Source organism: Gossypium raimondii, chromosome 6, assembly GCF_025698545.1.
Source record: "Gossypium raimondii isolate GPD5lz chromosome 6, ASM2569854v1, whole genome shotgun sequence".
Classification (NCBI taxonomy): Eukaryota; Viridiplantae; Streptophyta; class Magnoliopsida; order Malvales; family Malvaceae; genus Gossypium; species Gossypium raimondii.
Genome location: NC_068570.1, coordinates 28,151,557 through 28,176,608, shown reverse-complemented (window position 1 = coordinate 28,176,608; position 25,052 = coordinate 28,151,557). Strand labels below are relative to the sequence as shown.

The 25,052-nt window shown below is 33.8% G+C and overlaps 1 non-coding gene across 1 annotated transcript; it reads left to right on the top strand.

Moving 5' to 3' along the window:
• The first annotated feature begins 24,594 nt into the window (after window positions 1-24,594).
• Window positions 24,595-24,702, top strand: LOC128042129 (small nucleolar RNA R71). Its single transcript, XR_008197335.1, has one exon. It is a non-coding gene; the product is annotated as a small nucleolar RNA R71 (small nucleolar RNA).
• Window positions 24,703-25,052: the final 350 nt, after the last annotated feature.

Sequence of the window (25,052 nt, the reverse complement as noted above, 5' to 3'; positions counted from 1 at the left end):
AACATACAACAAGCAAACATAAAATGCACATATCTCGAGCATTGGGACCACTTAGAAAATTTTCCCAAAAATGTTATGTAGGTATCGATACCACCTCTATGGTATCAATAATTGGTGTCGATACCACCAGGAAAATCGATGCCAAAATAACATTCTATTTCTCTCCAAATTTTAAAACATCAAAAAATATTGGTACCTTTCGCAAGGTATCGATAATTACACCCCGAATATTGATACTCGAGCTAAGGTATCGATACCAAATTGGTATTCTGACTCCCTGCACTTTTGAAAATATAGAGGTATTATTTTAAAAGCCCTAATATCGATACCTCTGCTATGGTTACAAAAATTCAGCACATAAGAGCATTTAAACCATTCAAGCTTAATCCCTAAACATCACGTTTCATTCACCTAGTCATATAAGCATCAAAATGTCTAAAATAATAGTCTAAATACCATATCCAAGTCTACATGCTTCCAAACATACATAATATACAAATAATCCCCAAAACATCTTAACAAAACCGATATAAATGTCTACCACATTGCCTTTTTATTCCCTAGAACTAGAATAAGCAAAACACCTACTATAATGAATAAAGAATGTCTTCGATTAGTCCCTCAAAGGCCACACCACTCACATCGGGAACATAACTACTCTACAAAGGATAAAATGGAGTGGGTGAGCTTAACAAGCTCAGTGAATGCTAAGAACAACCACTACGAAAACAAATTGTCATGCATAGGTAAAAGAATTCACAAACATATTTAGCATAGGTAAAATAACACTTACACTTGGAATTTAGAGGAGGGGTTTAGGATACCTCTAAATTCCTAAAATATTTATCACATATTTAGCATAGGTAAAAGAACACTTCCACTTGGAATTTAGAGGAGGGGTTTAGGATACCTCTAAATTCCCAAAATACACAACGAATTATCTACGAGCAGTGATTCAAAAACACTCACCGAAATATTCACTTTTGCCAAAAAACTGAAAGCTTAGACAAGCTTCCCTTTGCCTTTATCTTTACTCGTTGAATGTCCTATCGACTCTGACACTTCAACAAGATAAACCATACATATATTCAGTCATCAATCGATCAATAACTCACCTCAAACAGCCACAAACACAGGCCTAAGCTACATTCTTTTCTAACCAAAACCTTTAACACAATAAACTTAAAATTTGAATAACTCAGTCTACGCTTAATCTTTTTGCATGAAATGAATTCTATTCATCTACATATTCATCTACGATTAATTCCCAACCTTTAACTTCATAAAAGTACGCGTTTGAAGGTATCAAAATTTTTCGACAAGTTTTGACCATTATAACGAAAATTCATTAAAACCTGAGAAATCTTTGACAAAAATTCAAAGTTACTTTAGAAAGCTCTAATTAGGTTAAAAAAATTAAAAACACTTTAAAACCAAGTTTTTATCCTCAAACTCGAAATTCACCATTAAAGACCCGATTTTCGACTTTTAATCAAAACATGTGACTTAACAGCTAAAAATTCTGTTTAAAAGACCCAATAACATTAAAAAAACAATGAGAGTGTGAATGGTTACCTGTAATGAGAAGAATAATGAGTTTTCAATTCAAATCCAGAAAACCCACAAATGGAGAAGATGATGAAATTGGTGAGATTTTTAGGTAGTTTTTTTTTTTGAAGATTTAGAGAAGTTTAATGCTTGAAAATGATAAAAAATTCAAAGTATTATAGTTTTGGAGTAAAAAATCAATTGAGAGAGTGAAGAATAGTAAGGAACGACAACTCTAAGTAGGTGGGAAGAAGCATTCGTGAAAATAACTTGAAATGGGGGTTTATTAGGTTGATTTTGAAAAATTGGTTTAATTGCTTCGTAAAGGCTCACGGCTTGGACCCTTTTACAAATCAATCCCTTTTCTAAAATTAAAGACATTTAAAAATTGTTTCCAAAAATTGACTTAACTTTACGAAAACCATTGTCAAAAAGATTATTGAGTACCAACCTTATGAAATTTTGAGATCAAAAAGACCAAAATTCCTAAAATACCCTTAAAACTCCTAGGCCCTATTTTGGGCTGTAACAGAACAAATAAATATGATATCTCATATAAACTTATTCGAGCATGGCCTTGCATTTCTGGTCTCACTCAATCAAGTGACCTAAAATAGTGCTCCTATTATGTAGGAGAGACAAATCCTATATTGATCAACCATATTCCAAAGATAAGTTTGATTAGAGTCATTTATTTTTGATATTTTCATATTTATGTTATAAATGGGTCTATATTGATTTAAAATGTAGAGGTCATTTACTAATTGTGCTGAACCATAGAAAATATTATTGAGATAAAATGAACAACAATTATTCTTAATAATTATATCAAAACCATTTTCTCTAAACAAGAAATTGAAATAATGTTTCTAGTCAAACTTGGCACAAAATAACAATCCTCCAAAATAATTCAAGTCCACTAGGCACTGATAAAATATGTGTTCCTACAACTTATAACATTTCGTTTTCCAGTGGTGTCGGAAACAGTGGTTTTGGACTACAAGTTCGACAAGTGAGTTCGTAAATATTATTATTTAATATTTATGAGTCAAAAATGATAAAATAAAGAATTTTGATCTAATAAATTTTAACTTATTGATCAAATAGTAAAAATAAATGGTTTGTCTCTAACGTCAAGTGGTTTTAGAAAATGAGGTATCGGGACCTCGTTTCTATAAACTGAGTCATAAATATTTTTATTAAATATTTACAGAGTGATTATATAGGTCTATTAAAAATTTGGTTAAATAATATTGACGTTTAGATAATTAATTAATTAAAAAATGTATCGTAAAAGTGCAAAAGTTAATTCCTATTAGTTATAAGTACTAAATGGCTAGGAAAATTAAAATTTATGGATCAAAATGGTAAATATACCATGTAATTATATGCAGTGAATGGTTATGGGTGTTTTGTTGTGAAATTTGAGTGTTTTAATTAACGACAATAAGGTAATTAGCTAATTAAAACATAAAAAATTAAAATAAACAATGCTATCATCTTTCTTGGTGGTTGATTGCTGAAATTAAAGGGGGGGGGAAGAAAAGGCCATGAAAGTAGCTTGAAGCGTTCGGTCATTTAATTTCTTACATGTAAGCTCATTTTAACCTGTTTCTTGTAAATTTTTTGTTTTTGGAATCTTTGTAGCTTAAACTATCTAGATTAGGGACTAATTTGTGAAGTTGTTAAAGATTAGAATATTTACCATTGTTGTTTGTGAAGATTTTTAATTGCAAATGTTCTGGTTGGAAGATTGATAGTGAATTTGAGCTAGTTTGTAAAGTAATTTGTATAGTTTTTAAGTTAAAGGATTTAATTAAAAACATGTGAAATTTGGAAGGGTTTTATTGAAAATTTTAGAATTTAAAGGATGTTTTATGTGATTAAAGGATCGGTAAAAATCAAGATTATTAATTAATTGTGAAAATAGACTCGTTTTAATATTAAGGACTAAATTGAATAAAGTGTAAAAGTTTAGGGCAATTTGAAAAATTGTAAATAGAAAGGAATATGCATTTAATTGAATGATATATGAAATAGAGGCTAGTAATCGAAATAAATTATATTATAGATCAAGAACAAGTAGATAATTGAGGAAAAGGAAAGTTATTAAATAGTCCCTGAACTTTTTCCATTATTGCAGTTTAGCCCTGGTAAGTTCATATGGTTTAAATTAGAATATTTGTAATATTATATTGATTTTTGAGTTATGTTATGTTAATAAATATATGGATGTAATTTAATTGTTATAAATTGGTACAAGGTGAGAAAAATAAATTGAATTGAAAAATGTTATACGATTACCTGTATTGAGCTCGGATGAACATAGGATAGGATACAATTGGCATGCCAATAGGTTATATTGCACATAGTACGGGATTGACTTGTGATATGATGATTATTGACTTGTTATTATCCACTGAATATACCGAAGTCTAGAATTTGTTGAAGACTATCGTATTATATTTACAGTGATTCTGGTATGTTATTGGGGGCGAATGGAAAGCCTTTGGGCTTGTCACTCAGTGCCGAGGTGTGTTTTAGAAGGGTGTTAGCCTACGGGCTTGGCACTTGGTGCCCAGGTGTGTTCTCAGATGGATAGTTCGTTTGAGCGTTCTGGATGGATAACTCTATATTTGTATCTGTTATACTGTTCATCGGGCTGAGTTTTTTTAATGGTTAAATGATTTAATAATGATAGGTACATGATATTTGGTTATGATTTCTTGTGAAAGACTTGTACATGTGTTTACGGTTTCCGATATTTTATCGTGACTTGTTAACAATTGATATTGTTTAAATGAGGTGATTAAATGACTTGTATTTATGAAACTCACCTGTTGAATGGTTGTGATTGACATGGTCAATGTTAGCTATTGATTTTGTTCATTATAAAACATGTTTATACGATAAGTTATAATGTTTCAACTTGTGAACTTACTAAGCTCGTAAAAGCTTACTCGTGTTATTTTTCTTATTTTTTGTAGATCTTGTTTTGTGAAACAGGGCAATCGGATCAAGTGGAAGATCACACAATCCAGCTATCTTTGATAGTATTTGAAAACGTTTACTTTGGGTTATGTGGCATGTAATAGGAGTATCTTGTAATTTGTGTATAAGTGTTCATTATAAGTGGCATATTTTATCCTTGTTTATAATTTGAATATTTATGGCCAATAATGTGGTTGATTGTAGCTTGATTTAAAGATTTGAATGTGCTATTGAAATTGATATATGGTGGATTTAACTTGATGGCATGAAATGTAATAGGTGCTTTGTAAATTGTTGGTTACTAGTTACATGTGATAGATGCCATACTTGAATGATTTTGGTCTAGAATAGGTTTTGGTTTATGTATACATATGCCTTTGATATTTGGCTTGTAATGGTTCATAAATAAGTGTTTTTGGTTATTTGGTTGTATGCTACTATTGAATATTCTAATATGGTAGAAGTAAACTTGGATGGTATGTATGAATTGTAAAATTTGCATGTGTTCTTAGTGAAGAATTATAGGCACTTAAGATGTATATTTTGGCATATTTTAGGCTTGTTAAATGTGTATTTAATATATGGAATTAATTTGGCTTGATACCTAAGTTTTGAATGAAAATGTGCCTTCTTTTGCAAACTTTTTAAGGTATACACAGCCTGGGACACGGGTTGCCACATGACCATGTGTCACACATGGCCTACTCACACAGTCGTGTGCCTTATTTATTTTCAGTGTAGGTTGGTCCACACGGGCATAGAGAGTTACATTGCCTAGCGACACAACCGTGTGACCCTGAGCTACACAGTCACAATGAGTTTCACGGCCTGGCCACACAACCATGTGTCCTTTTATTACACGACCACAGTTAGTTACATTGTGTGTATACACGGGTATGTGAAATAGTCACATGGGTATGTCGAGTAGCCACACAGCCATGTTTTGAGCCACATGGTCTGGGCTCTATCACACAGCCTAGCCACACGGTCGTGTAACCCCATTTCCAAAGATTTTCAAATTATCCCTATTTTTCTGTTTTGCATCAAAATGACCCTTGATTGTTCCTAAATTATTTTTAAGGCCCTGTAGGCCCAATTTAAGGTCAATAATTATATTTATGCTTTGAATGACATTTGAATTTGATTATATGTTATTTAATTTGATATTTGAATGTTTAAATGTTAGTAATTGTTATGATTTGCGTTGTAATGCTCCATAATCCTAATATCGGGTGATAACTAAAAAATGTACTCGCACTTGGCAATGGAGACGGGTTAGGGGTGTTACACAGCTAATGCAACAACTCTTGCTCCATTTCCAACTCCTAGGTCCACATCTCCTTTAGCCAAATTCCTATTCCTTTGGAGTCCTTAGACAGAGGTAAAAATATGAGAACCACATCAATATCTAATACCCATGAAGTAGATGTTGATAAATTAATATCAATAACATAAATATGTGAAGTGTTCATTCCATTTTCCTTTGCCTTCTTGACCTCTTCAAGATAGGCAGGGCAGTTCCTCTTCTAGTGCCTGATCTTACCATAATGGAAACATTTTCCTTCCTTTGCAATTCCTCCTTTAGGTTTCAATTCAAATTTTTCTTTTCTGGATTTGGCCTTGCCATTGTCCTTGGGCTTTTCTTTAGCAGTAAGCTTTCTTTTGCCTTTGTCCTTGTGGACTATCAAAACGGGCTTAGGTCCAACCTTTTTCATGTTACTTTCAGCAGTTCGCATCATGCTAAGTAACTGTGGCAAAGTCTTATTAATCTCATTCATGTTGAAATTAAGGACATATTGGCTAAAACTATCCGACAATGATTGTAGAATGACATTAGTGGCCAACTCCACACTTGGAGGGAATCCTAGTTTTTCAGGGCTTCCAATATAGCTTATCATCTTGAGAATGTGAGCTCCCATAAGAGATTCCTCCACCATTTTGTATCAAAATAGAGCTTTAGAGGTCTCGTACCTCTCTTGACGTGCTTACCCCTCATTGAGGTGTTAAATCATATCATAGGCAACCATATCCTCATGTTGCTTTTGAAGCTCAGGAGTTATGGTGGCAAGCATTAGAAATCTTATGTCTAACATGTCATCAAGATGCTTCTTATAAGCATCCTTGTTAGCTCTAAAGGCATTAGCTACTGGTTCATAAGGAATGGGTTCTTCAATGACATATAATTTCTGTTCTTGCTTGAGGACAATCCTCAAGTTACGGAACCAGTCAAAGAAGTTCAAGCCACTCAACTTGTCCTTCTCAAGGATAGATTGCAACGATAAAGAGTTTGTATTGTTTGCCATAATAAATCTACAATAATAAAATATGCTCTTGAGTACATTCTCCAAGTTTATTATAATCATTAATAGGACTTTATTAAATGATGATCCTACTATTTTATTCAAAATTAATAACCCTCATACTTTAATTTTGAAAGACTTTCTCTAAAATTTTCTAGTGGGTAAGGATCCATATTTCACCTCTTTTTAAGCCAGATTTGGCTTTACTCTTAAAATTATGGTTATTTAGGTAAGGAACACTTGCTAATTACATCACATGTAACTCCTCTATTTGGTGAACAACTCTTGTTCCAATTATCTCATGATTATAAAAAACTCTTGCCTCTGTGTATCTAATCCTATTAGAGTAACCTAGTTAAGTTATTAATAAATATTATAATTGGAGAATATCACCTACTTATTCTTCGCATTTGACCAAGATAGATACATTTACTTCGCTTTAGCAGAATCCACATTGTACCGATCGAGGCTTTAACGAGGGTAACTATTGGAAGGAAATCTTAACTTAATATTTTATTAAGGGTTTTAAATTAAATTAACCTCACCATTAATGGTCAACATTTTTCCATTTAATCCTTTAGTTGATCTTATCAATGTCCTATAACATGCATGTTAACATATCATCCACTGTATCTTATACAGGAAAAATATAAAGTAGTAAATAAATGCAATGGTTATAAAGTAGTAAATATAAGCTCATAAAACTAAGGTGGTTCCTCCCAAGCCAATGAGAGAACTGAAAGGAATCCTAAGGGTGCATGCCGCTTCTTAAGCTTATTTTCCACTTTAGGTATCCCAACCTTCTTTTCCCCAAGCCCATAGTAGCTCGTACAATTTACAATTATAGAAACTCATTTACATACGAGGGAGTAAGATGAGAAGAGAAATACAAGAGAAATATAAAAAAGCACGACACGCAGACCGTATTTATAAATTACAACATTTGCAAATAATAAATTAAATAGGTTATTGGGCTATAACCATGCATTTCCAAACACTATGCATATCAAGCGTAGTATACACCATACGGTATGTTTTATTCAACAACTTGTTAATGTGAATTACCAAGTTGTCCCTACAATTAATGTTGCCTATGCACATGGGTCATGGGGCGAAGCCCCTTGCGAAGTCTCGCATACAGTGCGTGAAACGTGGTGTCTTTGGTTGATCAAATGTGAACCCAACGAAATTTTAAAAATTGCTCTCAGATCTCTATGGAAAAATGTCACTATTTGATAACTTTTATCAAAACAGAATAATATATATTTTTTAAAATTTTGATCATGATGCTTCTTACTAGAACAACTTTTGCTCCTTTTTTGAATGTAATCAACAAGTTAACAATTAACTTCGAATGAAAAGAACCCCACTACCCCAAGACAGATTCGTTAACACTTAATAAACCATATACAAGATCCAATAGGCTTCAAAATCAATCATTGACACTTAATCATCGATTGAAAGGAACAAATACTCACATAGGTTTAATAGAAAAAAACATGCATGTTTTAAACAAAATTTAAAAAATATCATATATTCATAAAAAAAGATCGATTAAACATATCAAATATCATGTATCTCATACAATTGCATCAACCAATCAATTTAATCTCGTATCCATATCATACAACTGATACCACTTTTGGGACCGTCGATATGCCTCGTGGTATAGTGGAGAAATATTTTGTCGATATGCCGCTGATTCAATGTTGATTCCAAGCTATAACGAAAACATCTTGGCGTTTACTTAGTCTACCCAGTATTAAAACGAATGACAAAAATTCTCCTGAAACTTTTGTAGAGAAAAATCTCCCAGAATGGCTACTATACCTTTTTTTCTTATTTTTTTTAAACACTCTTAACCCTAATTTTAGGATTTTGGTATCCATATATTGAAAACATAATCATCCTATACAGAACATATGAGAAGCATTAAAACATTATATTCTTTCCAAAAGCGTTATAACTTCCATGTTTCAATATTTGACCGAAATCATAATTATAATAATTTAGAATAATAATTTTGGTAAACTATATCCTGTTAAAATTTTATATGAATCAAATTCATATATTAATTTTAACAATGTTCTCTATTTGTGTGCGACAAGCTTGTACATTTAATTCATTTAATATTTAATCTGTCAAATTAAATTAATTCAATAATTAATTTAATTCATGTGATAGCTAAACACAATACCAACTATGTTTGGATTTTTTTTTGTTTTAACCATAGGGTGTCACCCTGTAGGTTCTTGTAATAATACAAGCAATGAGTGGCATCTAGTAATGCATCATTGCTACCTAAGTTACAAGAAATCGTAATTCGACATAACCTTTTTATGGTAAACCTTTTATGTATTACATCCTTTTGTCCTTTATATCTAGATCAGACACAAGTCATGGAACAGCCACACTTGCATAATCTAATCTCATGTTTCTTGATATCTCGAGTAGACTAGAATAAACAAATAAGTATGATATCTCATATCAACTTATTCAAGCATGGCCATGCATTTCTAGTCTTACTCATCAAATGGCCTAAGATACTGCTCCCATTATGTAGGAGGGACAAATTCTATATTGATAAACCATATCCCAGTATATAGGTTATGGCATATCCAACATCATCTTTTCAGTACAACCTATTACAAAAGACATTTGATTGTATCAAAATATACGACTCACGATGTTAGGATAATGATGATCTCAAGTTTGAGAATCGTATACATAGTTATCGCTATGAGTAATGTTGTGACTATTACATAATAATGCAAGAAACATAATAATAGTAGGTCAGTCCAATATGTTGTTCTCTAGCACATACTCATGTATTGATTTTGACATCCCTATGTCACCGAAACACTTTGTCATCAATCACCTACACATTTGTCTCAATGCATTATTATTGTCCAAGCCTACAATAATACTTGACTAAGGACCTTTTAAGAATAATCATATTTTTCTTAGGACTTTATTACAATTTAGTTTATTTGTATACACATAAAAAGAAACTGAAATAATAATGGCAATGCCCTATATTAATAAACAAGGTAAAACAAGTATGTAATTACAATCATCTCATTTTGACTAGTCAATTTAATTGGTTTATAACTAGATTTAGTTTCCAATACTTGCTCTTCACAGTGCTTGAACAAACTAGGCAAAATATACCATTTGTGGTAACTTACACAAAGCTTACTTTTCTTTTATTGAATTCTTTCTTTTATTGAAGAACACGTCAAAACTATATCCCGATATACTTCCATGGGTGGATACTCAATTCGCCAATACATTAGTTCGCCAAAAGCTTACAATTTGGCGAACTAACCACCAGAGTGCACCAGAACTAACAACTTTCCTTCTACGCACCTTCAATTTAGATCATCCAGATTTGGGGTGTGACAACTCTCTACCCTATAACAAAATTTCGCCCTTGAAATTTTCTAACTTGGAAGAATTTCATAATAACAACTAAAAGCTCATTGTTGCACTAAGCATATACCCCTAATTGACAAACTATAGTACTTACTCAAAGCAATTTCTTTCCAAGTTGTAAATCTTAGAAATCCCATACTGGCGAGAATACCAACTATTAAATCCCAATGAGCAGATTTAGGACTTAGCGGTTACCTGCATGATTTTAAATGTTTCAAAACTTGTTCTTTGACAGATGTCTAATTTGTACTAGAGAATCTGGACAGTTACCACAAATTAAACTTCTTGCCCACGATTGCCTCAATAAAATATATACTCAAACACCCTTTTTAATCCATCGGAACCCTAATTTCCTTTTCTTCTTAAGACTTCCTCTTCCATCAACTTTAGTTTTCATATTTCTCAGAGGTAACATTTGCTTCTTTCTTTCCTCTTTTCATTTCACTTTCGTTCACAAAAAGGTTAGAATAACTACCAGAAAGAGGGGTCCAAGCCAAGCTAGCGGAATTTTTTTCCTAGAAATCTAGTTCTATTTGGACCCCATAGTCCCATTGCTACTCCACCATGTGTAGAGGCTATGGTGAAAGATTGTAGTACCACTTAGGATGAAATGCGCCATTATTTAGGGGTTTGAGGTATCTAATGCCCAAATTTTGCCTATAACTTCTGGCGACCCCAAAGATGTCGTCTAAGCGATAAGTCTGTAGGTTTCATCTTACCCTTAAATTTGTTGGAGGCCAACTTCCACCTATCACTTCATCCCTTGTTTTGTACGGGGATAAATGAATACGGCATTACACCAGGGCAATTATCAGCCTTATCCTGGTGGACGTTGGTGGCGTTCTTTATCGATTATTGAGCCATCGCTGTTGGGTGTTTTCCAAAAATTTTACCAACTAAAGGCAAAAAGGAAAGGAATTTCTTTTACCAGTGCTCATTTCAATGTATGCCAAGGATGTGAACCTATAATCCTATAATATCCCATTTTTCAGTGTTGTCAGAAATAGTGGTTTCGGGACCATAATTTTGGCTAATAAGTCTGTAATTTGTAGGTATTTAAAATTTTTAGGGTTATGTGATGGCCATATTAAGATTTGGTTAGTTGATTTTATTGTTTAATTAGTTAATTAAAGAAAAAAGACTAAACTTTGAAAGTCGTAAAATCTAGTTATAATTGAATTATAGTGATTAAATGGTGTAAATCACATAGGTGGAATGGTTTAATTGGCAATTATACCATTCTTATTTAATATGGATGGTTTAAGGATAGAATTTAGTTAAGATATATGTTTAGTTAAATGGTAATTATGTAATTTAATAATTTTAATTTAAAAAAAAAATAAAATAAAACATTCATCTTCTTCCTTAGTAGATTTTTCCACCAAAAATTAAATGTTAAAACACCATTAAAGGGTTTGGAGATTCGGCTAGCTTTTAACACTTGCATGGTAAGAATTTGTTACTCGTTTTAGTAGTTTTTATGTTTTTGAAATCGTTGCAACTAGGTCTAGGTAACCCATACCTTCGTTTTTAAAACTGTTAAAGATTTTGGATTTTACCATTGATTCCTTGTTTTTCATGATATATTTTAAGTATTGGTTGTTGATTATGACTAGTTTGTAAAGTAAATTTGTTAGTTTTTGGTTAAAGGACTTAATTGATTGAATATTAAAATTTATAGGGAATTCTTGAGAATTTAGAATAATTGTGGGCTGTAGATGTATGGGTGAAAATTCAATTAGCATGAGAAGTTGTAAAAAATATTATATTTTGAATTTAAGGGTTTAGGGACTAAATTACGAAAATTGTAAAAGTTTAGAGAAAATATGTAAATGAGGAAAATTTTAAGGGTCTCATGCATTGAATTGAGTTTGAAATGTACGTGAATTTAATAATTGAATTTAATTCCTATATAGATCAAGAACTGAGTCAAAAAGACAATAACTGAGGAAAGGGGAAAATTATGGAGTAGTCCTTGCGTTTTAACTGGAAGTGGATCTTAGGTAAGTTCATAGTGTAATGATATGTAGATGTAGATTTCTTTATGATTATATTTTCTTACTAGTAATTGTATATACATGTGAAATTTCATTTGTTACCTATATACTATTAAATGTTGCGAGATAAGTACATATGAAAATGAATAATTGGTGGTCACAATTCTTGTGATTACTCATTATTGAAATGAATGGAATAGTTTTTATAGTATGTGTACAGAAATAATGAAGTACCTCTGAATGATGGATATGTATGAATATAATGAATTAATGTATAGTGCTTGGTGGAACGTAGTAATTGCTTAGGATACAATTTGCATGCCAATAGGGTTTGAATGTGCGCTTGTAGGGTTTGAACGTGTGCTTGTAGGGTTTGAACGTGCACTTGTAAGATTTTTCACTTCAGTGCCTTCATTTGCTCTTCAATGCCTCTGTTTGCACTTCGGTGCCTCCGTTTCCACTTCGGTGCCTCCGTTTGCACTTCGGTGCCTCCGTTCGCACTTCGGTGCCTCCGTTCGCACTTCGGTGCCTCCGTTCGCACTTCGGTGCCTCTGTTACACTTTGGTATCTCTGATTGTTTAATCGTCCCTCTATCTGCACTTTGATTCCTCTGTTACGCATCTATGATGCCTCTGGTGTGGTGTAGTTACCTGAGTATCCAAGTTAAGTTACTATAGTTCATCAGGCTAAGTGTTATTTGATTTATAGCTTAATTACTTACTTAAAGCTTTTGTATATTTATTATGTTATTAATTAATAAATTTTGCATTGAAATTCTTACTTATGTATATGGATGGTTACGTTGAGGTATTTTGATTGATAGGATTGGTAAACTCTTGAAAAGATTATTATGTTATACATGGATAAATACTAATATGGTGTGAACTTGTATTTGGTTATCAGGAATTAGAAAATTATCTTCTTGTTTGTTTTGTTGGTGAAGGTAAGTTAAATGATGTTTAAACTATGAACTTATTAAGCTTCTTAAACTTATTTGTTTCGTTTGTGGTTCTTTTGTAGTTGTCATTTTATGAACTGACCAAATGAGTCAAGTTAGAGCTCACACTATCCAACCATCTTAGTAGCTTTTTTTTTTCATTTTGGGATGTGGCTGTATATAGGTGTTTTTTTGTTGATATGTAAAATTTTATGTTATAATGGTATTTCTAGTTAAGTGGTTGGTTTTTTTTATGTGTGTTTGAGTTGGTTTTGGGTTAGGTTAATCCTTAATGTCAAGAATTAGGTGATGATGCTTTAGAATGGTAAATTTGTTATGTATGTTTATATTTTGGTCAATTTGGTTGATGTTTTGAGCATGATTAGATGACCAATGTTAAGTGCCTTTTTAGTTGGGTTATTTGAATGAATGATCATTAATTGTGGTGCCTTTGATGGACATATTGGTTAGGCATAGGATGGATGAAATTTTGACATGTAATTGCTGATTTGAATGTGCTTTTGAACCATGGAGATGAGCTAGATATGGTTTGTCTTGTTGTGCAAGTAATGGTACTTGAATTGACTTGATTTAGGGGTTAAAAATTGAGCACACGACTTGGGACACGGGCTATCACACGTTCATGTGCCACACACGGTCACTCCACACAGTCGTGTGTATTTATTATTTTAGGTGCAGGTTTCACACAGTTTGAGACACAACCTGCGGCACGAACATGTGCCCAAAAATAGTTTGTGGCATGGTTTGGCACACGGTCTGCGATACGGTCGTGTGACCCAACTTCGAATACACACACGACTTGGTACATGGCCTGTGACACGATCATGTGACCCTATTTCGAGTACTACATGAGTGGATACATAGGTTGGGATACGACTGTGTGTCCTGACTTCGAATATTCACATGGTCTAGGCTATGTTGCATAACCTAGCCACATGGCCGTGTGACCCTTGGTTTTTTTCAAATTTACAAGTTTTCCTGAAATTTTTTGATTTGTTTCTATTTGATCTTGGATTGTTTCCAATTTGTATTTAGGGCCCTGTAGGCTCGATTTAAGGCTCATACGTGTAATTATGCCATGAATTGATTTATTTGTTATATGTTAGCATTTAATTATAAAATTGTTTATGTTATGAAGTCAACTATTTTGTTTTGCTTGGTAACACTCCCTAACCTCAATCCAGTAACGGAGACAAGATAGGGGTGCTACAAATCCATAACAATATTTCAAATTTTCATCAAAGAAAAAGACAAGTACGTAAGAGTCATATGCACATTCGAATATGGGTTTGGTTTTCCTATGCGATGGTCCCTTCCTCTTGAGAGCATTAGTGCACAGATGTTCAAGTTGTTTTAAAACAATATAAATGACTAAGAAGGGGGTGTATACTAGATTTTGTGGAAGTTGTTTCTATTAGAAACATATTCCAATATTTTTTATTTGAGTTAAGCCCAAATGATTGTTGACAAAATGATTCATTAAATTGGTAGGACAATTTCATCGTGCCTTCTGTTGCTGAGGCTTGGCCTTATGATTCAGACGATAAGTTAGCACTTGATTTAGTGGGGCATATAAGAGAACCTCGTTTCTACTTTTATAGCATTTGTGGTCTTCGCCCTCGCAAATTGAACATTTAAGTAATCCTGTTACAACTTCTACTTCTTTTTCAAACTAGGCTAATTCTCGTGTTGCTGATGTAGGATCTTATTCACACTCTTATACTGTTCCTCACTCAGCTCAAAACATGGACATTTCAACCATTCTTAATAATGCTCGAGCAAAAGAGAAAACTATAGCTGCTTCATCAAGGAAAACAACTACCAAGAAAACTAAAATGAGGCCTAGATTAGAGGAAAGTACTCAAGAGACCGAGAGTAATGAATGTCCTCCCTTAACAAAGTGTAGAACAAATAAGGAGCCTACTACAACAGCTATTCACACTTCTCTAGTTCATACTTTACCTGAAATTCTAGCACCACCAACAGAATCTGTGCACCCTATAGACTTTCCAATTCATGTATTTAACCCACCACTGACAGAGAGTCCCATAGAAGTTAGACCTCTAATTCAATCAGTTGTTTATCCTAGCATTCCACCACCCGATGTTCACTCTATTAAAACAAAAGGATTTTTCCTTGGCATGACCTATTGAAGTCAGGTCTACCTTATATCTTATTGAGTTCCATTTTCTAGAAGCAACAAAATTTAGTGGCTCAACAGTTGAAAGAGGCTTTTACCTTATATCTTTCTTCCAATCTTGATTCATCTATTATATCTCTCATGGTAAAGGCTTCAGTAGCCTTATCTATAGAGCATAGACTTTGGTGTTGGGCCCTCCAAGACGCTAGTGATCGGTACAATGCTAAACTTGCAAGCTTGGAAGAGGTTATGAAAATTGGTGAGAGCTTTATGGTTGAATTACGTCCAGTTCATCAAGAATCAAACAACTTGATTGGTAGACTTGATGCTTGAGTTATGGCTTTGAAGGGCAAGCATAAAGAAGAACAGATTGAGTGTGAACAGTTAAAAGAGGAGAACAATCAGTTGAAGGGTAAAGAATCTACTTTAGAGGAGAAGCTCAATGATCAAGAGGATCTTCACAAAGTAGAGCTAGAAGGTCTACGCCATTCCGACGAAGAAACTTTCAGAAAATTCTAGGGACACCATAAAGAACCATAATGAATCTTTGCCAAAATGGAGGTCCAATCTGATTCTACACACCCAAGTGGCTTCAGGTCCTCCTTGATCTTAGTTGAATAAACTTTAATTGTTTTAGTGATATCTTGATCTTCTGTAACTCGGTCTAGTATATTAAACTAGTGTTTACACTTGAAGAGCTTGAATACAAAAATTTTTATTATGTTTTAATCAAGTTTTCTTAGTTTTGTTTACATTCAATAAAAAGTGTAATTTTAGTCTTTTATTTACCTTAGGGGCCGAATGAGGCCTAAAGGTGAGCTAACATACTTTGTGAGTGTGCAAGAGATCATTAGATGGTTTACCAACTCAATATTGGTCGCTATGTTGCAACACAGGGAGCTTAATGTCGCAACATAGAGAGTAGAGAGCAGAGATCAAGAATTTCAAGAATGCCTTTAGTGTCCTGACACAACCAAGGGATGTCGCAACATACCCCTGAAGCTACCCTGAGTACGAGCATACTACCTTCAATGTCGTGACACAGGCACTAGCGTGTCATAACACTAGTCCTGTACGAGAAATACTTACGAGCTAGAGGTGATTTTTTTTGCATAATCAAATATTAAACAGGAGAGCATCAACTGACCTAGGGTTGAGGACAACAACAACCCTAACTCTATAAATAGGCTCATTTAACACGTTATATGGATAGGTTTTCATATTGTATAATATTCTTTATAGTTTCAGTTTTTAATTTTTCCCTTTGTATTAGGCTTTAGGGTAGTTTCAATTCTGCATTTATTAGGAGATCTGATTCATGGAACTTGATCAAATCTTTGTGGATTTCGTGCTACAATTAAATACAATTCAAGCTTCTTTTAAATCTTAATCTCTTGATTTGTTATTAATGTTCATCTTTTACATCAAGTTTATCATTTTTTGAGATCCATGATGAATTAATTCTCTTATGACGGATTAAAGTGGAGATATGATTAGTTAATTATTTTGTGCAGGGTTTTCTTAGCAGATTAACTATTTGGGAGATGAAGAAATTAAACTTTAGGCTTGACGACGCTAAGAAGTCATCTAGGTGGGAATTAACCCAAAATTTTTATGGCCTATCCGTGAACACCTTAACCTCGAACTAGTCTGAACTATGAGGTCGAGAGATAAGTAGTTCTTACTGACTCGTTATTCTAGTGGAAGATTGTAAGGCATAGGCCTGTGCAATTGTACACAGTCGTTATCAAATAATAATTAAGTATCGAGTTATCGTCTCCACAGGGATTGTATTTTTGCTAAGTCACTTAATTTGTAAAATTATATTAAAAATTTGGTTAATAAAAACACAATATAGTTGAAAAGTGGTGATTAAAATATATTAAACTAAATGCAATGATCCCTAATAAACCTTTTTTCGGCATCATAGGTTGATGCTTGAAAATTGAATCAAATTGCTCTTTCACTTATTCATCGATCACAATTGGGTTTTCAAGAGTAGTCTTTGAAGATCTGGTTCTTTTACGAGACATGGTATCTCTTCTCAATAATTCAACAAAGTTTCTGCTTATAGGGGCAGAAGAGAAATTGGCAAAAGAGGGTAGAACTTGCTTTAGCAAACCTTGCAATGAAGAGGGATTTATGGCGGCGACGGCAATGTGTGACAGCAATGGCAGTGTGTGGTGACAATAACGGCTATGTATGGCGGGGACGTTGATGCTCCAATGATTCTCTTACGGTGACACTAGGTGGTCTCGGCAAAAGAAAAGAAAAGGACTAAGGGTTTCTTTTGATATTTGAGGCTAGTGGCACAAGAAGGAGGTTTGGGATTTTTTAGGGTTAAGCAAATTGCTTTGAGATATTTGAAAATAGTATAATGAAAAAGGGTTTATATAAGGAAAAATTAGGGCAAAATGTAGCAAAAATTTAGCCACAGTAAGGTTACTTGGGCAGCAAACAATGGACCTGGCGGCACTAGGTGTGGATTTTCCCTCATTTCTACTGTTTTGGGCCTCAAATTCAAACTTGTATTTACAAACTTATTCAACAAAGAGAAACTGATTAGTACTTGGGTCAAATTTGACCCCTTCTATTCACATAAAAGTGTAAAATTAATCAAAATAAATTAAACTAGAAGAAAAAAAACATTTTAAAACTTAATTACAAAATTTCTTCTTAACAAATTACATTAAATGAATTCCTAGGAAAGGTTGGAAGGGTCATAGAGGTCCCGCTTAAGTTCCAATCTCCTTAGATAGAATTAATTAAATGTACTTAATTAATAAAATAAATTCTAATTATTTATTTATTTACAAGACGAGTTCATGAAAAATCAAGGGTCTGTTAATTTGGACGAGGATTCAACTCGCTCAACTTCTCCATCCTAATAATGTTTGAGATGTTGACCATTAACTTTAAACGTACCTCCATAATTATTGTATAATTCAATAGCTCCATAAGGATAAACTCGGTAGATGGTATAGGGTCCTTTTCATCGGGATTTCAGCTTCCCAGGAAATAACTTCAGCCTTGAATTAAACAACAACACCTTCTGACCTTCACTCTTTCAACTTGCCCATTGGACTAGGGGTGATAAGCAGTAGCAATCTTGTGCTTTACATCATATTTGTCAAGCAACCACTTAAGCCATTTGTTCACAAAGTGAGACCCTTCATCACTAATAATAGCTCTTGGTGTCCCAAGTCGTGTAAACACATGTTAATATTAGAAATCGCATGACTACCTTAGCATCATTTGTAGGGTATGCTTAAGCTTCAACCCGCTTGCATACATAGTCCACAGCAACTAAGATGTATTTGTTCCCATACGAAGAAGGAAACAGGCCTAAGAAGTCAATGCCCCATACGTCGAATAATTCAATCTCCAAAATATTTGTTAAGGGCATCTCATTCCTCATTGATATATTTCCGGTTCTTTGGCACTTATCGCAGTTCTTTACATAAGCGTAAGCATCTTTGCGTAGGCGAAAACAAACCTACTCGCAAAATATTTGCTGCAGTACGTGAACCACTAAAGTGTCCCCCACTTGGAGATGAATGGCAATGATACATGATCTCAGCAATCTTGCTTTCAACTACAGACTTTCGGATTTTATTATCTGTACACTGTTTTAAAAAATAGATCCTCCCAAAAATAATACTGACTATCATGAAGGAATTTCTTCCTTCGTTGGTACGTCATTTCTCGAGGAATTATTCCACGAGCAAGATAATTGGAAAAATCAGCAAACCAGGGTATTTCATGAATTTGATTTACCTTAAATAAGATAATTGGAAAATGTGTTCACAAATGGAAAATACCAATTTTGGGTTCATTCCCACCTTGATGACTTCCCGGGGTTGTCAAGCCTAGGGTTTGTTTCACGTTCTTCCTTTCCCAAATAGTTGATCTGGTAAGTAACCCTACAAAACAATTAAGAGATCATGCTTCCACTTGCTAATCCCCCATAGAAGGATTAGTTCCTCATGGCTTTCATAAACAAAATGGAATAGATGGAAGAATTAATCAAAAGGAATGGTTTGAAATAGAGATTTTAAGAAAAGCCTATTGATATTGATAATAAGCCCGAATCCACAATAGTTGATCTCCTTTATAAATCAGAACTCTTGAAAGAACCAAAGAACAAATAAACTAAAACTATGAAAACCTAAACAAGATAAGAAAATAAAACTTAAACCTAAAGAGAGGATCTAAGCTAATTGAATGATGTTTATAATGTGTGCCAAATGGCCTATTTATAGCCTTTAGGTAGTCGTCGTCCTTAAACCTAAGTTAGCTAATGTCTCTGAGCTTTAAGTTCAATTGTGTATACCAAAACTCCCCTGCTTCGTGTTTTATTCTCGTCACAGAGTCGATGTCACAACACACCAGGACTTGTGTCGCAACATAGCAACCAGTCTACTCCTTTGCTGATGTCTTCAGGTGTATGTTGTGACACCCTCAGCCTATGTCGCAACATAGAAGATAATTTGTTACTTTCTTCATTCTGCTCGCTCTCTATGCTGCAACTTCAGATCTCCCATATTGCGACATAGCTTCCAAGATTGGCCCAAATAGCCTTCTAATGGTCTCTTACACACTCACAAAGTACGTTTGCTCCCTTAGGCCTCATTCTGTCCTTAAGGTCAATAAAAGATGCGATTTGCACATTTTATTGAATGTAAGTAAAACTAAAGAAACTCAACTAAAACATAACAAAAATGCTTGTATTCAAGCTCCTTAAATGTGAAAACTAGTTTAATCTTTTACACTGATTTACGACAAATCAAACTCCCCCACACTTAAGTCATTTCTTGTCCTCAAGCAACATAAACAAAGATGACAAATAAAAATGACAACCCTTGAGCCACTATGATACAAGTATTGATTTCGAGGCATATGACTTAGGCATTTCATGCTTATGAACAATTTTAACATGATGAGTAGTTGACTTACCACTTTTGTTCACAAACATCTGTGTTCAGTATGTTACAAAATATACAAGTATTAAGGTTCTCACCCATAGGAATCCATCAACAAATCATACAAGCACTTTGATCATCTGAGCAGAATACGAATAGTCATTTATGTGAATGTTTAGTATGATGTCCATTCATGTATAAGGATACTTAGGTCACATAAGGCTTTTTGGCTTGTAAGGTTCTGAGGCTTAGGACAAGTAAGGAATTCAAAAATTGTAAGCATCAAAAGGTTAAAAACGCGAAAATAGCTTGGCACATCGTATTGATCCATATTATTCCCCTCTTAGTGTCCCTTACACGCTCATCGCCTTATTTCTCATTTTCTTACCTTCATTGTCTATCCATCTAAAGGAAGTCATAGCATTACATAGTAACTATTGCTAGCCTTATGAGTTTTTGTGCACTAATGAATGAGTTTTTCTTTCTTTTGTGACTTTGTAACTTTTGTCTTTTTCAATACATCTCACTTATGAATGCTTTTTCGCTAGTTTAAGACTTTTTCTACTCATAGCAATTCTCTTTTTAGAATTTTCTTTTTGTTTCGCACATTAGGCTAATGTATAGTTCCTATATCACACAAATCTTTCATATTTCACTCTAATTTTTCAAACTCCACCATGATGTATCTACTTAACCTTCAATATGTATGGCTAGATGTTTATAATCGTGTAGTACAGGATGAAAGAAAAAGGGCATATACAAATTAACATTTTCAGGCTCGGGGTTTGTAATGTGGTTCATCAAGAAGTGTCAAAAGGCTAAAAATTGGTACTAAGGGTGAAGTATAAATAGGATAGCTTTTTGGCTCTGAATGTGTTCCAAACAATGCCTTAGGTCATCTCTAAATATCTCATCATGCACAAATTTAATCAACCAAACAAACAAAAAGTCAACCATTTATCATTCATACTAGCATTCTCGTTTTCTTGTATTTTCTATATCACTTGGTACAATTGATTACTTAATACTTATTTATAGTGTAACATATAGAACTTAGTAGCCTAATAATCAAAATTTTAAAATCACCTACCATCATGCCAAGTTTATTCATAAACACAAGTAAACTATATACATGCTTCTAACCAATCACGTGTATTTCAACAAGGTCAAACACATAAAAGACAAGGAAAATTAAAGACAATATAAAAATTTGAAGCGAATTTTCTATGTTACCCCCACACTTAAGTTGACACATTGTCCTCAATGTGTAGCCTAATAATAGATAAGGAAGGAAGTTACCCTATTGATCGTAGTCACTCCAACTTCTATTGATGGGTGCTTCCTCCCTTGCTTACATAGAGTTCGAATTTTGTTTGTGTCTCCTTCATGTTGGGTTCCTACATAGAAAACTTAAATAGACTGTAACATACTAAAATTTACTTACTAATCCTACTCCTAAAAAGTCTAAATTAAAATTATCCCAAAAATTAATACAAGTCTATATAAAATTAAAAATAGTTCAATCCTCCTCCTCATTGTCCATCTCCTCATCCCCGTCATCCTCTTCTTATTCTCCTCCCTCTTTGGTTTTTGGTGCTTCTTCTTCATGTTCCATATTCTTCAGACGAACATATCTAGTGTATAATTAGGGACTCAGATTTTATTTTTCCTAGAAAAGTCTTGAAAGTTTGGTCCCAATTATTGCATCCACTGAATCATCAAATCTAACTTTGGGTGACTATTCTCACCAACATCTTGTTGAGCTCTTACCAACCTTTTTGATGAAGTGGGTGTAGCTGTCATTTCTTGCCGTCGCTTGTTCCAGTCTTTTATCTGTTTGGCCTGTAGCTCAATGTATTATTGGAACAAAGTGTCCCCGATAATGCTTCGTGACTGTTTCAATAACTGCTCAGTGGATGTCATAGGTACACCTGCCTTTTTGCAGAAAGTCATCACTAAATGAGGAAATAATACTCCTACCTTCTAGCTACTAATGCATCTTCCCATGCTCTGGTGGATCCATTTGCCAACACATATTTTCTTTTTCTGAAAAATAGCATAAAGTAAAACAGCTCTAAAGGTATTAACGTTAGAAACATTTCAAGCAGGTACAATTCCTGTGTAAACAAATTGAATCCACATCTTAGCTTCAGGAAACATAATAGCTTGATGAAAAGATACTAGGATATTGGTACCTATGCGATACTTCCATTCACCCCTTCCTTTAGTTAAAAAGTTTATAATATTATCCATATTTATGTCTCTAAAATATTCTAACTCAGTTTCATCAATGAAATCATTCTCATAGTATGGAACATTATAAAAGTCGCAAATTATTCTAGGGTTTACTTGCACCTATTGAATGAATTTTTTTCCTTGAAGTTCGTTAAAAAATATTTCTCAACATTCGTATTTAAGAACATAGAGGGAGTTTGAACCATCAATGGCTCTATTTCCATGGTTCGCCTAACTTTCCTAAGAGGCATCGTATTTCAATCCTAAGAAAATAATTCAATGGAATAGTAGAAAGTTTGAGTTTAAGAACCCTTAACCTTCCATATATAGTCAAAAAATTTTTGTATTCCTTGTCTTCCCATCGATATTCCTGTTCCTTATTGCACCGAGTATGATTAAGGAGTTTGAGAATAGGTGATGTTTGAGAAATTGAGGGTTAGGGTTTAAGAGGTTTAAGAATAAATATCTTTTTACATTGCTCCCCTATCTTCCTTTTATCTTCCTCGCTTGGTTGATGGCCACATTTAAAGGTTTCAGTCTCACCATTAATTTTCATAGTTAATTCATTTTTCTCTAAATCAATGGTGGATCTAGAGGTGGCTAGAAAGAGTCACCCTAATAAGATTGGTATTTCACGATCTTTAAAATCAAGCACCACAAAATTCACGGGAATAATAAAACTTCTCACTTTGACTAGTACATCTTCTAGTACTCCCTTCAAATATACAGAAGATTTGTCAACTAATTGTTTTTTTAAGATTCCCTAACCCAAGTTTTTCAAAAATTGATAAGGGCATTAAATTGATACTAGTTTCTAAATCCCATAAAGCTCTATCAAAGTGAATGCTCCTTATTTCTATGGGAATAGCAAAACTTCTTGGGTCTTTCAGCTTTTGAGGTGCCTGTCTTGAAATAATCAAGCTATAGGAAGCACTTAAATGAACTTGTTCTCCTACCTTTATTTTCTTACGTCTTGCCATCATCTCTTTTAAAAACTTGGCATACTTGGGAACCTTTCAATTAAACTCGATTAAAGGTAGGTTAACATTTAACATTTTAAACAAGTTCAAGAAACTTAAAAATTCATCTTCGTCTCACTTTTGTTTTTCTTCTAATGTTGATGGGAATGGGACTTTTGTGATTTCGACATCTTTAAGTCTCTTTTCCTGTTTTAGCCGCTGGTGCATTCTCCTCCTCTGGTTCAAGTCTATTTTATACTTCTAGGGAGTTATCTTGAGGTTCATCAGTATTATCCACAAGTACCTCTGGGGTAGGTATTTCTAGGCTACTCAGTACTTTGCCCGATCGGAGTGTTATAACTTTCGCATGCTTTTTACCTTCCCTCCGTGGATTATCCTCTGTATTGCTTGGGATACCTGTGCCAATTGATCTTTTAATGTCACCCATCATGCTCATCAATTGGCTTATTTGATCTTCGAGATCAATTAATGTTCTTGTTGAGTTAGTGCACTCAAATTGCATTTGCTTGACATCTGTTCTCATTGATTTCATTTCTTCCTAAATTCTATCCAAACGTTGACCATATGTAGTTTGGTCACTTGTGTTGGTTCTATCCTGAGATTTCTGTAAGTAAAGAGGTTGGTAATTAGTATTTTTAACTTGATTTAAACTGTTACCTCCTCATTGGCTTCCTCCTTATCTCAAATTTGGGTGATCTCTCTGACCGGGATTGTATGTATTTGAATAAGGGTTTGCTCCCCTATTCTCGATGTAATTTATATCCTCAGCAGGATTATTGATATAATGGAAGAGTGACTTGTCTCCTCCGTGCATAGACAGTGTAGAAGCAGTTTCGATACAGTTGAGTCTATCCACTATTTACTGATTCTTATCATCCTCTTGAATAGTTTTGACCGTAGCGGGTTTCTGGCCATATGTGAATTGTTCAGTTGGCCACTGAGAGGAGTTTAATGTCATATTTTCAATAATTTCGTATGTATCCTCCTGTGTCCTATTCATAAGGGCTCCTCCTGCTGGTTCGTCTAATCTAGATCATGCGTTTGCATCCAACTAGTTATAAAATACTTACAATTGCATCCACTCAAGAAATCCATGCTGTGGGCATTTTTGAATCAACATCTTGAACCATTCCCACGCCTCATAAAAAAATTTCTCTCCCCATCTATCTGATGATAGCGATCTCTCTTCTTAGTTGGATTGCTTTACTGATTGGGAAAAAGCGTTATCGTCAGCGTGGCCGAACAATGGATTGTCATAATAGACCCTAGTGCCTGCGAGTCTAACCAAGAAAAAGTGTTATCAATTAAAGAAAAGGGGAACAACTGTAGACAAATAGTGTCATCAGTGACCCCATTATACTTAAAAGTATCACACAGTTGAAGAAACTATTTCAAATGTTGATTAGGGTCCTCTGTCATAGTGCCCTTGAATTGCAGATTATTTTGGATCATTTGTATTATCGCCGATTTGATCTAAAAATTATTAGCTGTAATCATCAGTTTTGCTATACTTTCTTGAACCATGTCTAGACTTGGTAGGGCATAG